The following is a 13,458-nucleotide window of genomic DNA, read 5'->3' on the forward strand; positions in this document are numbered from 1 at the left end:
GAATTTATTAGACTTCTGAGAATTAAAGATAATGTTATTTAACAAATTTCTAATTAACTGCTTTTAAAGTCAAATTTATTCCTGTCAAATAACCTCTCAAATATGTTCTCATCAAATAACTTCTTATAAAAGTATCTCAAATAGGACCCCTGCACATTTAAAGTTATGATTAAAGTTTCCCTTTAGACAATGAATATGATAATAATTCATTTCTAAGAATGGTTTATCTCTTCTACTTAAATTTTTCATTTGATACCATATATCATGTATCACTTCAGTCTAATGAAAGTTCATTAAATACTTATTTAGTCTTCAACAAGTCAGCAGGCATTTCTTGTTTATAATTATATGGGTATCTTGAAGGAAGTTTCAACAATGTCATGAAGCAAATTTTTCTTAATGTCAAAAATAACTGCCCATTTTATTGGCTGGAATCATATCCTATGTTCACACTTTAAGGTTCTTTACACAAGGATGAACTATATGTACAATTGATTTTCTGGGGTTACAGATATGACTTAGCTGTTAAGAGCACTGGCTACTCTTATACAGGACCTGATGCCCTCTTCTGACCTCTGGGAGCACATAGCATGCATGTGATACAAATATGTATATAGACACAGGCAAACACACACACACACACACACACACACACACACACACACACACACACACACACACACAAACAAAGTATTTTTTTAATTTTTTAAAGATTCATAATTAGAAACAAAGGAAAGAACATTTTCTGCTGTGAAATCTAAAAATCCAGATGGGTATTTGTACAAAGGCTGAATTTTATTTGGATGGACATATTAATGAAGATGCTGAGTAGGAAAGTAATTTATAACCCAACAAGAAGAAATTAAGCAATAATAATTATTAAAATTTGTTTCTAGCAATGCTGTTTCAAATATAGACATAAATCTTATGCTTTGGAAGCCTTAATTCTTTCAGGAAAAATCAGCATGAAATTTGACAGAATTTTAATATATTTTTTAGAAATGATAAACAGAATATAATTCTAATTTATAGTTCTTGTATTAACTTTGTACAAAGTAGACTTGAAAAGTAAGATATTGCTTTAAAACAACTTGAGAAAATTTGACTTTATAACCAAATGTTTATAATTCAGTCATGCTAAATGTGATGCTAAGTACAAATACTGAACTATTGGCAAAAAAACATCATTAACCATCTTCTCCAACAAGCAGAAAGGCAATTCAAAGGTAGTCTTAACTGATGACTAATTAGGTCTCTGGGGAGCAATATAAATGAGAGTAATTTAAAAGTTATCAATAATTTTTAGCAAAAAAGAATTGATAGTGCTCATTAACATATGTATGTAATTCCTTGAATCTTGATTACACTAACCATTTACTTTACATCATCTTTTCATAAGGAAATGCACTCCTAGAATCTGGTCATACTGTTTAATTTTTAAACGAGTTATCAAAGTTAAATACATTTGGTCAGTTTTAAAAGAAATAATAAGATAATGATAATTTAAAAATATGTGTTTGTTTTGAATAAAAAGTCATTGCATGGGTATTTCACCATTTGCAATTAAAACATAGAAATTAAAAATATTTGTAAAAATAAAATGTATAAGGAAGTATGAGTCACTACATGAAATAGTCTTTTGTTTTCAAAGTCAATGGGGAAATTCTCAAAATAGGTATGGAGTTGTACTTTTCAACCACAAATCACTAAATATAAGTGAAGTTGCCAATTAATTTAAGTGAAATTTTTTCTCCATCCTCAATCAATATGAATACTAGATGACAATTGTTTCAAAAATTATCTATAATTTTAAGAACAATACTATACTTTGTGTTTTCTAGTAATAAGAAGTTGGTAATCTCATATCCATCCATATAGCTCAGCTAATTGCATAAAGTAAGGGCTACTTAAATAATTATTTCATAAGAAAAATTTCCCTAATTACTCCCCAGGCAACTTTCAAAGCCAAGCAACAAATCTCCATAAGATCTCCTCATGATCCAAGTCTTCTTTCCCTTTATGACTCACTATTAGTCTCAACAACATTTTCAACACATCTGCTGTCCTCAGTTGCCTTGCACTGTCAAGTGTTACTTCATGTATTTTCCCTGTTCATTTTTGATAGAGATTTTACTTAGTTAATAGATCCTGTTATAACTGACGTGCATTAAGAATACAAAACTTGCAAGTTCCATGAGGCTCTGAGATTGTGGAAGAAATACAACTTCCAGAGAATTTACTGTTTTCAGTGTGGTCATGTTTCTGCCAGCATCCTGCCACATAATGGCCATTTTACATTTACTTGCTATAATGATTTGAAGTAGTAGGGCAGATGCTCCAGGAAAAGCAGGAATTATCTGCATAAACAGAAAGAAAGCTTTCAAGGAGTACTTTAGGGATCATAAATGGTCTGGAATAAATGTCAATGGCTGTCAAGATCCACATTTAATGAAGGTTATTTGCAATCAAACAGAGCATTGCAAACACATAGTATAGTGGACTTGAAATAGAAAATTATAACTACTTTGGGTAATTTAGAAATTCATAAAATTTATATCATAAACCTAACATATGAGTAAATGTATGTTCCATAGTAACACTTATTGGAAACTTTGTATTGACTATATATTCTTATGAGAACTCATGAGCAAAAGAAAAAAATCTCATATTTTCTGTAGTGTGAAATCTAAGCACTGTAATGTATCATAGTTGTTTTGGTTTTGTGTTAAAATTGGATCATACTATGAGACCAACGTGGTATGGAACTCACAAATGCAAATGTTGAAATTATATCATTGTCATCATGTTAGAATATGTGAGATTTCTTCATAATTGAATTTGTATCTTGAATCTTATCTCCTGTCTACATTTGTCCACCCTTCCTGTTCCACACAGGTCCCTTTCACCTGTTGACGTCTTTAGTGATGTTTTGTCACACACTCAGTTTATCAGGAACCATACATCTGAGTGATCATGGAACTATCCAAAGGAGCATAGTGGGCTCGACAATGTGTGAACTTCTAAATTTGCTGAAGCCTTCTGTCCCAGAATCTATCCATCACTAGCTAGGATTTCAAGAGAAAGAGCAATGAATTAACTGTGGCTAGAGAAGAAGACACAAGTTCCAAAAGATTTATTCAATCATTTGTTCACTCAGCAACAATTACAATTATTGTGGTCATAAAGTCATTTCAGTAAACTCAAACAATAGGGAGGCCACTCAATATGTGTACATTTTATAGCATACTTTTTGATTTGGAGACAACTTTCTTTAGTTAATATTAATCACAAGCTCAAGAAATCCCCATTTTTACTGACAGAAAATTATGAGTTTCTTAAGAAAGGTAGGAAGAGAAGGGAAGGGGCAAGTGTAGTTATTAAAAAGCAAAATAATGCTCAATATTGGATTAGAAATACATTGCTTTACCAACAATGAATTTATATGTGTATGTATATAATATCACATTTAAGAATGACTTAAACCAGAGCCTCTTAAATTTTAAACCTTATGCTTTAAGTGAAGTTTATACTATTAGTGACTTTATTAGCCCATTAAGATTTTACTAATGGATATGTAAATCTAATTTTTACTACCAATCCCATTTATGGACTATTTGACCACAGTTTAATGTGTTATACATCTCGATTCAGTAATGTTATTTTAGAATATCAAGGTCCTTCCAAGAACCCCTTTCTTAACATATGCCCATGCTTTTTATTTTTGGAAATGAAAGAGAAGTGTTCAGATAAAAATACAATTTTAGCTTGATTGAGTAGGACTCATATAGGTCTCTGTGGGCTCCTGTTTAAAATCAAGGTATAATCACAACATAAAGAGAATGATTGGAAGATTTCTGTACGAGGTGGGTTTCTTGCTCCACAAGGAACACAAGCAAAATTGTCTAGATTAAGAGAACAGTTTAAATACACTTAGGTAGTCTATCAGTGTATTTTCCAACCCCGTGTCTTTCTGCAGTTTCTTGAAATCACAGCTGCTGCTCTAGCTGACCTTCATTATAATTTGGATAGTCACATTGACATTTCTCCCAGAAAGCTAGCTAAAGCACGAATTTAGAAAGCCGGAACATGGCAAATTGAGCTGCTTTTGACCACTAAGCCTGAGCATCAACACCATGGGTGCTAAAAAATTATTTGAGTTATGCAGTTAGTTCAGTCTCTTGAGACCAGGCAGTAACCAATTTTTGGCCACAGGCCAAAATGGCTGATCATTGTCTGAAAACATGATGATACAGTAGGAAGGTAAAACAGGCTTATTCCATTTTCCCCATTCCAGGTAGATGTTGATTGAAATAATGAGAGATTTAAAAAGCTAACCAAGAGCTCTGATCTAATCTTTGATATTTCCTGCCTCTTGTCTTCAAAGTTGCTCTTTATAAATTATGGCCAGTTAAAGCACAAAGCCAAAGAATAGTTCCACTCTCTAATGATTAATTCAGACTACTTGGCAAGTAGAATTTTGATCACTGACAAACAGAAACATCAAGATGCTCAGCAGCAGAAAATGAAATGAGAACTTCACACACCACAACCACAACTAACAGCTCTGTTACCTGACCCTGCTTGTTCTCATCTGGTGACTTTGAACCTGCTTCTCTGCTTTTTAGAAAGCTTTCTCTCCCACATTACTGCTAGTGAGATGATAACTCCTATTTTAAGTACAAATCAAAAGTTACCTCACCAGTCCTTCTGGCTGGGATAGTCATGCCCTATTTCACAACATATGGTACAGACTTCAATTATTGTTCAATACCATATTATTTATATTTGCCCAAGTCTCCTTAAAATGCGGTGTTCTTAACTATTTTTGTACCATGGCTTCTCTTGGCAACTGCTGAAACACATGGAACACATCCCACAATTTTTTAATGGACAAAATGAAAACAAAAGTATATAGGTACATAAATTAAATTAATTGCAATGCAATATAATTAAGAAATTTGTATGGGAATCAAATGTTAAGTTGAAAGTGTAATGACAGAAACTCAAATTGGCAATTACTGTATTAATCAGTAGTGCATATTAGTCTATCATTTTGCCAAAATATGCACAGGAAAACTTATTAAAATATTAGGGACAGATTCACAGCTATCACCATGCCACATCCTACCTTATCAAGATGCCATAATTTGAAAGCTATGCTAAACTGCAGTTATAGGCTAGTAAAAATAAAGATGCAATGTTTCTCCTGTTATTTTATGGATTCCAGATTAGGAACATTTTGTTTTTACTGTGTAAAAATAAAGAGCATTTTTGACATCTTCACTACTGTGTCTTGAATAAACAGAAACCCTGGCATAATCCAAACATGTTGAATGGCATCTGAGTTGTGTACTGAGGCTCATTTTCCAATTCATCTCAGTTTTTATTACATTACAAATCATGGTGAAATCTGATATATGTTTACATTAAAATTGTCATGTAATCATAAATTTTAATATTTACTGAATATAAATTTGACAAATTTTTATTAGATATACTATATATTGAACTACATGTATTCTTCAGTTTAGATATAGAAGCATTTAGATATAAAATTGAAAGGCAGTTATAAGCATTTGTAAAAGTTTTCTTTTTTTTCCCCTTTTCCTGCTAAGTCAAGATTCAGGCATAAAGATAGTAGTGCTGTTGGAGAAAGACCTCTATATTCTACATTACAACTGAATAAGCTAAAACTCTCTCAGTAGAAGCTATATAATTATAACAACTCTTACTGCAGAATCAGAGATGGGAAATATCAATGATCTCAGCAGCTCAGATGGAATGCTTTGTCCCAAACTACATAAAGAGACACACAGCAAGGAGTTCTGCTACTAAATTTGTGAAGATGAGAAAAGAGCATTTGCTTTCCAAAACTTAGCTATGTCTCTGTGACATTTAGAAATTTGCCTAGAGATAAAGTTTGGTCGTAGAGCACACAGGTTCAATGCATAGCATGAAAACAAAAGGACGAGACTAGGCAAAATGAAGGGAGAGCCATGAATATACAGTAGAAAATAAACATAGCAGAATTTTACCAATCTCCTAATAGACTGATGCCTAGTATCACTCATATACACCAATAATTTGAAATATTTTTTCTCTTTTCAATAACTTTATTGTAATTTTGAAGGACTATCTAAGAAGTGCAGGCTGTCTTTGGGTGTACCATGTATAACAGGCTCATCTGAACTTTCCTAAACCACCATATCTCTGTTTTCCAAATGGTAGGTTTACAGATATTCCTGTTTCACAGATTTATATTTGGAATCAAATTTGGTATGGTTACAGGTGATTGATGTATGCTGTACAATTTGGTAAAACTGAAGGATAAAAATTGATGGAAAAACAGTTTATTTCAATGCATGTTAGTAAACTGATTCTAAAACTAGTATGAGTTCCTATACTATTCATAAAAATCTACTAAATAAAAATATCTGGATCATTTGGCAAATACATATTTAAATGTATATTTTATATACTATTGGTACATAATGCTATACAAGGGATGTAGTTTTTCTAACATTGTAAAATTTAAATGAATGTTTATTTCTCTTAAAAGCTTCTAAATTCAGAAAAGTTCAAAGAGATTTTACAATAGCATACTGCTGCTAATCATCATTAACACCTTTAATAAATAATTGCTTGAAGTAGGAAATGGACTTTTTAGTAGTAAAATTTAACAGGATAAGTATATATACAGTAGCCTATTCTTCTTTGACTTAAAATAAGACTTTTACTAAAATATGATTAGACTCTTACAAAGTAACTCTTCTAAAGTCATCATTATATACACAATTATCCCCAAATTTAATCCACCTCATAAGGTTTCATTTATACAAAAATTTATTTGTATAAATTCCAGTACCAATACAACATGTACTTTTGAACTTTTAAAAGTAACTGTTGGTAGAATAAAAACAAAGTAATATAGCAGACACAGATCATTATAGTATTATACCTAATTATTATACATATTATGCTGAATCACTACTTTTGTTTGAGTTCTTTGTTAAATTTTTAATTAATTTGTTGTACACACCTGTGTACCTGAGTGCATGTAAATGCACTGTGTGGTTGCAGGTGCCTGTAGAGGTCAGAAAGGGGCACCAGATGCCTTAGGACTGTAGAATCAGGTGATTGTGAGCCACCATGTGGGTGCTAGGTACAGCAATCTGGGTCCACTTGAAGAGCAGAAAGTAGCCTTAGCCACTGAGTCATCTTTCCAGCCCCTGCTTTGTAGCTGAGGTTCACCTCCTTATGCATCCCAGGTTGTCCTTAATATTCAGTCCTTCTGCCTCAACATCCTTACTGTTAAGGTTTCAAGCCTTCATCAGAATGATTTAGTCAAATCAGTCCTTTGTTATCAGAATCACAAAGCCAGTACTCATCAAGTTGAGTAGGAGATGGAGTTTAGTAAGGAAATATTAGAGTTCCTAGTCCTTGAATTTAAAAAAAAAACATTCACATAAAAAGAAACATTAGTTGTTATTTATTTTTGTTCTTTTTTTCTAGTAAGATAAGAAAGACAATTGCATAGCAGGTATCTCAAAATATGAAACAAAATTATCATTCTTGCCAAAAGAATCTTCTAGCATCTGTTGTAACACAGAACCATTATAATGCAATTAGACAGACTAAGGACCAGATGCTAAGGAGGCAAAATATAAAATATGAAGCATGGTATTATTTTGTTTAATGAATTTTATTCCAAATGTTACAGAAGTGTCTCATGAACTTTTCCCCCCAAAAGATCACTTGTCACATGTACATATTGCATTTTAACATGATTTCTTTGTAATCTAATAAGAAAAGTAGATTCTCTCACAAACAACATTTAGATGTTGGAAAATGAGTAAACCAGTTAATTATACTAGTAGATTAGTAACTTGGGAATAGAGATGATTTCAAACACACTTCCAAACATTAGGGGTTTGGTTCTACTATAAATGCTGTATAGTACTAGAAAACATGAAAAATATTTTATACATCTTTAGTTCTGAGGATGACTTAGTAGGTAAATCACTAGGCTAATAATAAAAAAGATCTAAATTTGATCTCCAGAGCCCATATCAAATGCTGAGCATGGCATCATGCTCTTACACCCTTAGTCATGGCAAGATAGGAGGAGTATAATAGAAGATTCCTGGAGTTATATGGTCAGCTAATTTACTTACTAAACAAAGCTCCAACAAAATGAGACATTCTGTCTCAAAAAGTTGGAAGGCAACAGATAAATGGTATCTAAAGTTGCCCTCTTCACTCCACACACATCCATAGACATACACCTGAACATGCATGATACACACATGAACACATATACAAAATAAGTAAATTAAAATATAGCATTTCTTGCCTACTGTTTCAAACTTGGTATTATAATATAATTATAATATACATCGATGTAATATTGAAAATAACAATTCAAGCCGGGCGTTGGTGGCGCATGCCTTTAATCCCAGCACTCGGGATGCAGAGGCAGGCGGATCTCTGTGAGTTCGAAGCCAGCCTGGTCTCCAGAGGAGTGCTAGGACAGGCTCCAAAGCTACACAGAGAAACCTTGTCTCCAAAAACCAAAAAAAAGAAAGAAAAGAACAATTTCAATATTACTGCAAAAATATATAAGTAAAAGTCAAAACACTTCATTGAATTCATAACAATATTTTGAGGAGACACCCCAATGAATTAAATAAAGAATTAAAAAGGAAAGACAGGACTGGCCATACATATGGTGGAGGAGAAAGTTTATTGTAGATAAAAGGGAGATATAGCCAGAGGAAGGGACAGGGATGTCTGGGAGAGTCCAAAGTGAACATGACCCTGGGCTGGGCCCTTTGAAAAGATGGGAGTGAGGCATGAGATCAGAAGAGTAAAGGGTAGACAAAAATGGATAGGGTGACTGAAATGGCTGGATTACAAAGGTAAGGGCAACTGGGTGAAGAAAAGCCTAGCCTCTGGACTGGAGTTCAGGGAAGGGAGCCTGGATGCCAGCCACAAGCTGTAGCAGATAGGGACTGAGAGATGCTGGGAGAATCCAGGAGCTAGGTGTGCTTTCGTTTGTTAAATAGACACCTCAGGTGTTTGTCCTGGGTTTGAGAGCTAAAACCAAAGTACTTATCATTTTGAAAGAAGCGTAATAAAAAAATCTATGAAACATAAGATATACAGTAGATGAGATATTACTTTGGGGGTTGTCACTAAGCTATTAATAAATATGGGACAAACAGCAATAAGAGGCAACATTTCTGTAAAGACAGTATCAGCTATGCCATGTCAAAAAAATTGTTCCATGGCCTAAAACTTTATAAACAATGAATTCAAAATATGGAACCACTCTACTGAGTGATAATATTTTTCAAAGAATATAAACATAGCACATGCTTTCAATACCTTACAAAATTATAGTATTAAACATAATCCCTAAGAAATAATTACAAATTAATTTGAGCAGTAGTTATATAAATGACTATAGGGAACAAAGATTCATAGAATGAGGCAAATTTTAGAACAGTTAAGTTACAGATAGTGTTGAAGTTATCTTATTTGAGTTGAATTATTGAAGATATAAACACTGGTAGCAATTATAGAAGGAAGGAAAGAATTACAGAGAGTAAGCTAATTAGAAAGTCTAAGTGAATGAACAGAACTGCAAAGGACAGGGATCTCTTGCTGCTTAGAAGATTACACAGCTCAAACATTTTAGGTGGCACTTGGCTGGCATGCAGAAAGCACCAGCTTTCTGATTCATTTCTACTAACACATAACAGCAAAACATCAACACAGTGCTCAGAAAGAATTCACATTGTTCTAAATCGTATTACATTAGAAAATTAAGAATTAAGCTGCCAATAGACAATGGCCTTGAACCATAATTTTGGTCACATAATTATTAAACACACAATGGTTGCATCTCAATATAAGCAATTAGTGACATATATATATATATATATATATATATATATATATATATGAACACCAGAAATGTGCATAATTTTATTTGTTAATGCTAAATAATGCATAATAAAATATGATAGATTTATTCATATTCACTACATTTATCTGTGACCCAGAGAATACCTGGGACCCAGAATTTGGGACCAGTACTTTGAGTAAATATACCCAAATGCTTATATAAAGAAAACCATAAAAGAAATAATTTAATTTAGTTAAGTAGCTCATATAATTTTGAAAAGCTGATCTCAGAAAAGCAGTAATGAAGTAGTAAAAACCAGGGCAGCAGTTATGGAAAATGACTTGAGATTTTTGTCAAGAGGTATAAATGTTCAGACACAAGCAGAATAAGTTTTAGAAATATATGTATGGAATAAAGGCCATAGTTAATTATAGCCCTGTATACTCTATAGTTGAAATTTTCTGTCACATACCTTCAGTTCTTCATTAATCTCACCATAAAAACTGGTAATAAAATGAAGCAATAAATGTGAAAATTAATTTAATTGTGATAGTTATTTCACAATATATAATATGTATCTTTTTCATTTGTCAGGTCCATCTCACCAAGGCTAAAAACATAACTCAGCATTATTTTCAGTTCACACTGAAATAAGTCACTTCTTCCCACTTGACCTTTGAAACAACTGGCACTGAGAAACAGGATGCTTAGATATGAAAACTAAGGCCTGCTGTGGAAGAAGTAACTGTCCCAATGGCAGGAGCCCTGATGTTCTTTTGTTATTGACACTCTAGAGCTTTTGTTAAGCGAACACTTCCAGGAGTAGATCAGAAAGTTTACAGCACTCACACACAGAAAGGGAGATCTGAACTCAAATTCACAAGTAAAATTTCCTCAGTATATTCTTGCTGTGTTTCAAAACAAAAAGCAGGTAGGATGAAACAGGCTCACACTCTCAGCCCTGACTGCTTTTGAAATTTAGACAATTCAGGTCATTAGTCATGTAGTCCTAAGAGGGGAGAGTATGCCTGATTCAACACTACCAAAGTCAGAAGCTCTCTAATTTGCATCCCTTCCTTGGCTGAGGGTATCAGATGTGTTCAGGTTGAACAGATTCAAGACTCTCACTCGAGTAATTTTAAGAAATGCAACAGTCTGAATAGTAATTGGCTATTTAATAATCCTGTTTGCAGCACCAGTATAAGCCTGTTTCACTCTTAAGCCCAGAGTAGGACCAACTGCCTTAATGCTACATAAAAAAAGAAAAAAAAAAAACTTCTATGAGCTTTAAAGTCAAACTGATGTGAAATCCTAAAGTACACTTAGAAAATGAATGGATTAGTAATGAAAAGTAATGAGAAAACTGAAGTCCCTTAAATGAAATAGCTTTGGCATGTGATATCCTGATATGTTGTCCTTAGAAGTCCCTTTCACCTAGGTTTTCAGAACGGTTTCTGCCTAGTTATTTTTTTGCATCATGAGTATTTTATTATCAAAGCCAACTTGTCTATTTGTCATTGTCTCACATCACTTTTCATGTCAAAATTTATTCAATTATGACAGTATCTATAATGGTATTATATATCTATAATGGTATTTATCTTCTGGATTTATAGTCATGCTTTTTTGCTATCACCAAGACCTTCCTACTACAATACTATTATTGCCAACTACAACTTCTTCACCCACTAATCTGGTCTTTAATATTCCTATCATTTACTTCCATTTTACGTGCTATCTACTTTGATATATGATTTAACTGGACTCTGGTTGACTACTTGAGGATCACATGCAAAAAAAAAAAAACTTCACAGCTATAATTTCTTATTTTATATTTTAATATATGTGTTACACATTTATGTATGCATTGTACTATTGTAGTATTAATAAAACTAGTTTATATAAACACATTCCAATTGGTTGCATACAATTGGCAATAACTGTGCTTCAATCCTAACAATAAACCTATGAAAAGTTGTGGAAAATATACATATACAATCAAGTAGAAAGTATATTAACATACATATGCATATTCTATAATCCGAACCAATAATTGTAACTTCCATCTTCTTTCTCTAATTGTGTACTTCTCTTTTCTAAGGAAACACTGGCATAGACTACATCTCTCCATAATCATCATTGTCCATCTTCACTTAATCCTACTCCCAATTTTTTTCAGCATGGATCTATCACAATAATATCATGTGGCTGATAATAGGTGTACTACAATATATTCATTGATGATCAAAACAGACACATAAGAATTGAACAGGGGATTCTTCACAGAACCAGTGTCAGAAAAAGGAATAGCATTTGAGAAATTAGAGCACCTGGATATGAGTGAAAATGCAATAAATGTACAGAGGAGAGGAAATACAAAGGTATGAATACAGTCTGCATCTTAGTAAAGATACTGGCTGTATCAAAACAATAATGCCTTTAACAAGGGGTCAATATTTTGAAAGATAATTTTGGAAATTTAAGTGGAGAATAGAGTAAGTAGTAAGAAGATAAAATAACACTTAACAAGAACAGGTAGGTAGAAACCACTGATGTGAATAAATTTATTTAGATGTGAAACCCAAAATATGGTGAGGTGTATCCAAATTCCATTGATCAATGATCCTCATGTTCATATATTGGGGTAAATGTCACATAGTCTTACATCATGTTTTTAGCCATCTTAACTTTGCAGGGCCACAAACTCTTTCCTTGCTTCCTTTCTCCTTACTCAACAGATTAAATTTACCCTACCTGCATTCCCTCCCACCTCATTCTTTGCTCTGCATCTTAAGTTTCCTGGCCCTAACTAATCGTCTACATTTCATCACATTAACTACAGTTAGACAGAGATTGCAAAAAGCATGAAAAGGTAGATAAAGTGAGACTAAGAAAGGAAGGAAGCAATAAAGTGTGTATTAGTAGTAAGCATGCGGCTACTGGGGACAAGTGTGGTGCACTATGAAAGTCTGTGAAGAGCACCACTCACAATAGTCCAACAAAAGAAGAAGTGGCTAAGTGATTGTCTCAAGGGCTCCCACCTAGTTATTAAGGGTCTCCTCTTGTGGCATTGACATCCTCTTTTGGTATATCTGGATTAATGTGGTTTGCAGTAGAGCAGTTTCTAAGGAGTCCAGAAATAGAAAGAAGCTCTGGAGGGACATGCTTCTCAGAGTATTCGATATTTGTCTAATTTAATACCATTAAAAATTCTAAATATAGTGTTATAGCTCTTTTATAATTTGTCTGGCAGTTTTTCTGGCACTTGTCTGAAATCCCCACCCCCAAAAATTCTAAATATATTTCTAAAAAAACAAATAAACAAAAACCAAAACAACAACAAAACCAATGAAACAAAACATCACAGACATTTAAGAATAGGCTAAATAGAAATGTCTGAGCCACAAATGCTCTCTGTGTTTCAAAACTGTTTACAGATTCTTCTTTTTACATGTGCTATATCTGGCCTTTGAAACAATCATGTTATCATATTGTTTTGTGTTCCATTAAAATGAATAGAAATATTTTCAGAGTTCTGAAAACATCTA

General features: G+C 33.0%; 1 non-coding gene across 1 annotated transcript; it reads left to right on the top strand.

Annotated features, from left to right (window-relative positions):
* Nucleotides 1-13,129: 13,129 nt before the first annotated feature.
* On the top strand, nt 13,130-13,191 carry LOC113830941. Its single transcript, XR_003488364.1, has one exon. It is a non-coding gene; the product is annotated as a U7 small nuclear RNA (small nuclear RNA).
* The last annotated feature ends 267 nt before the right edge of the window (nt 13,192-13,458 follow it).

Source organism: Cricetulus griseus, chromosome X (assembly GCF_003668045.3).
Source record: "Cricetulus griseus strain 17A/GY chromosome X, alternate assembly CriGri-PICRH-1.0, whole genome shotgun sequence".
NCBI classification, from domain to species: Eukaryota; Metazoa; Chordata; class Mammalia; order Rodentia; family Cricetidae; genus Cricetulus; species Cricetulus griseus.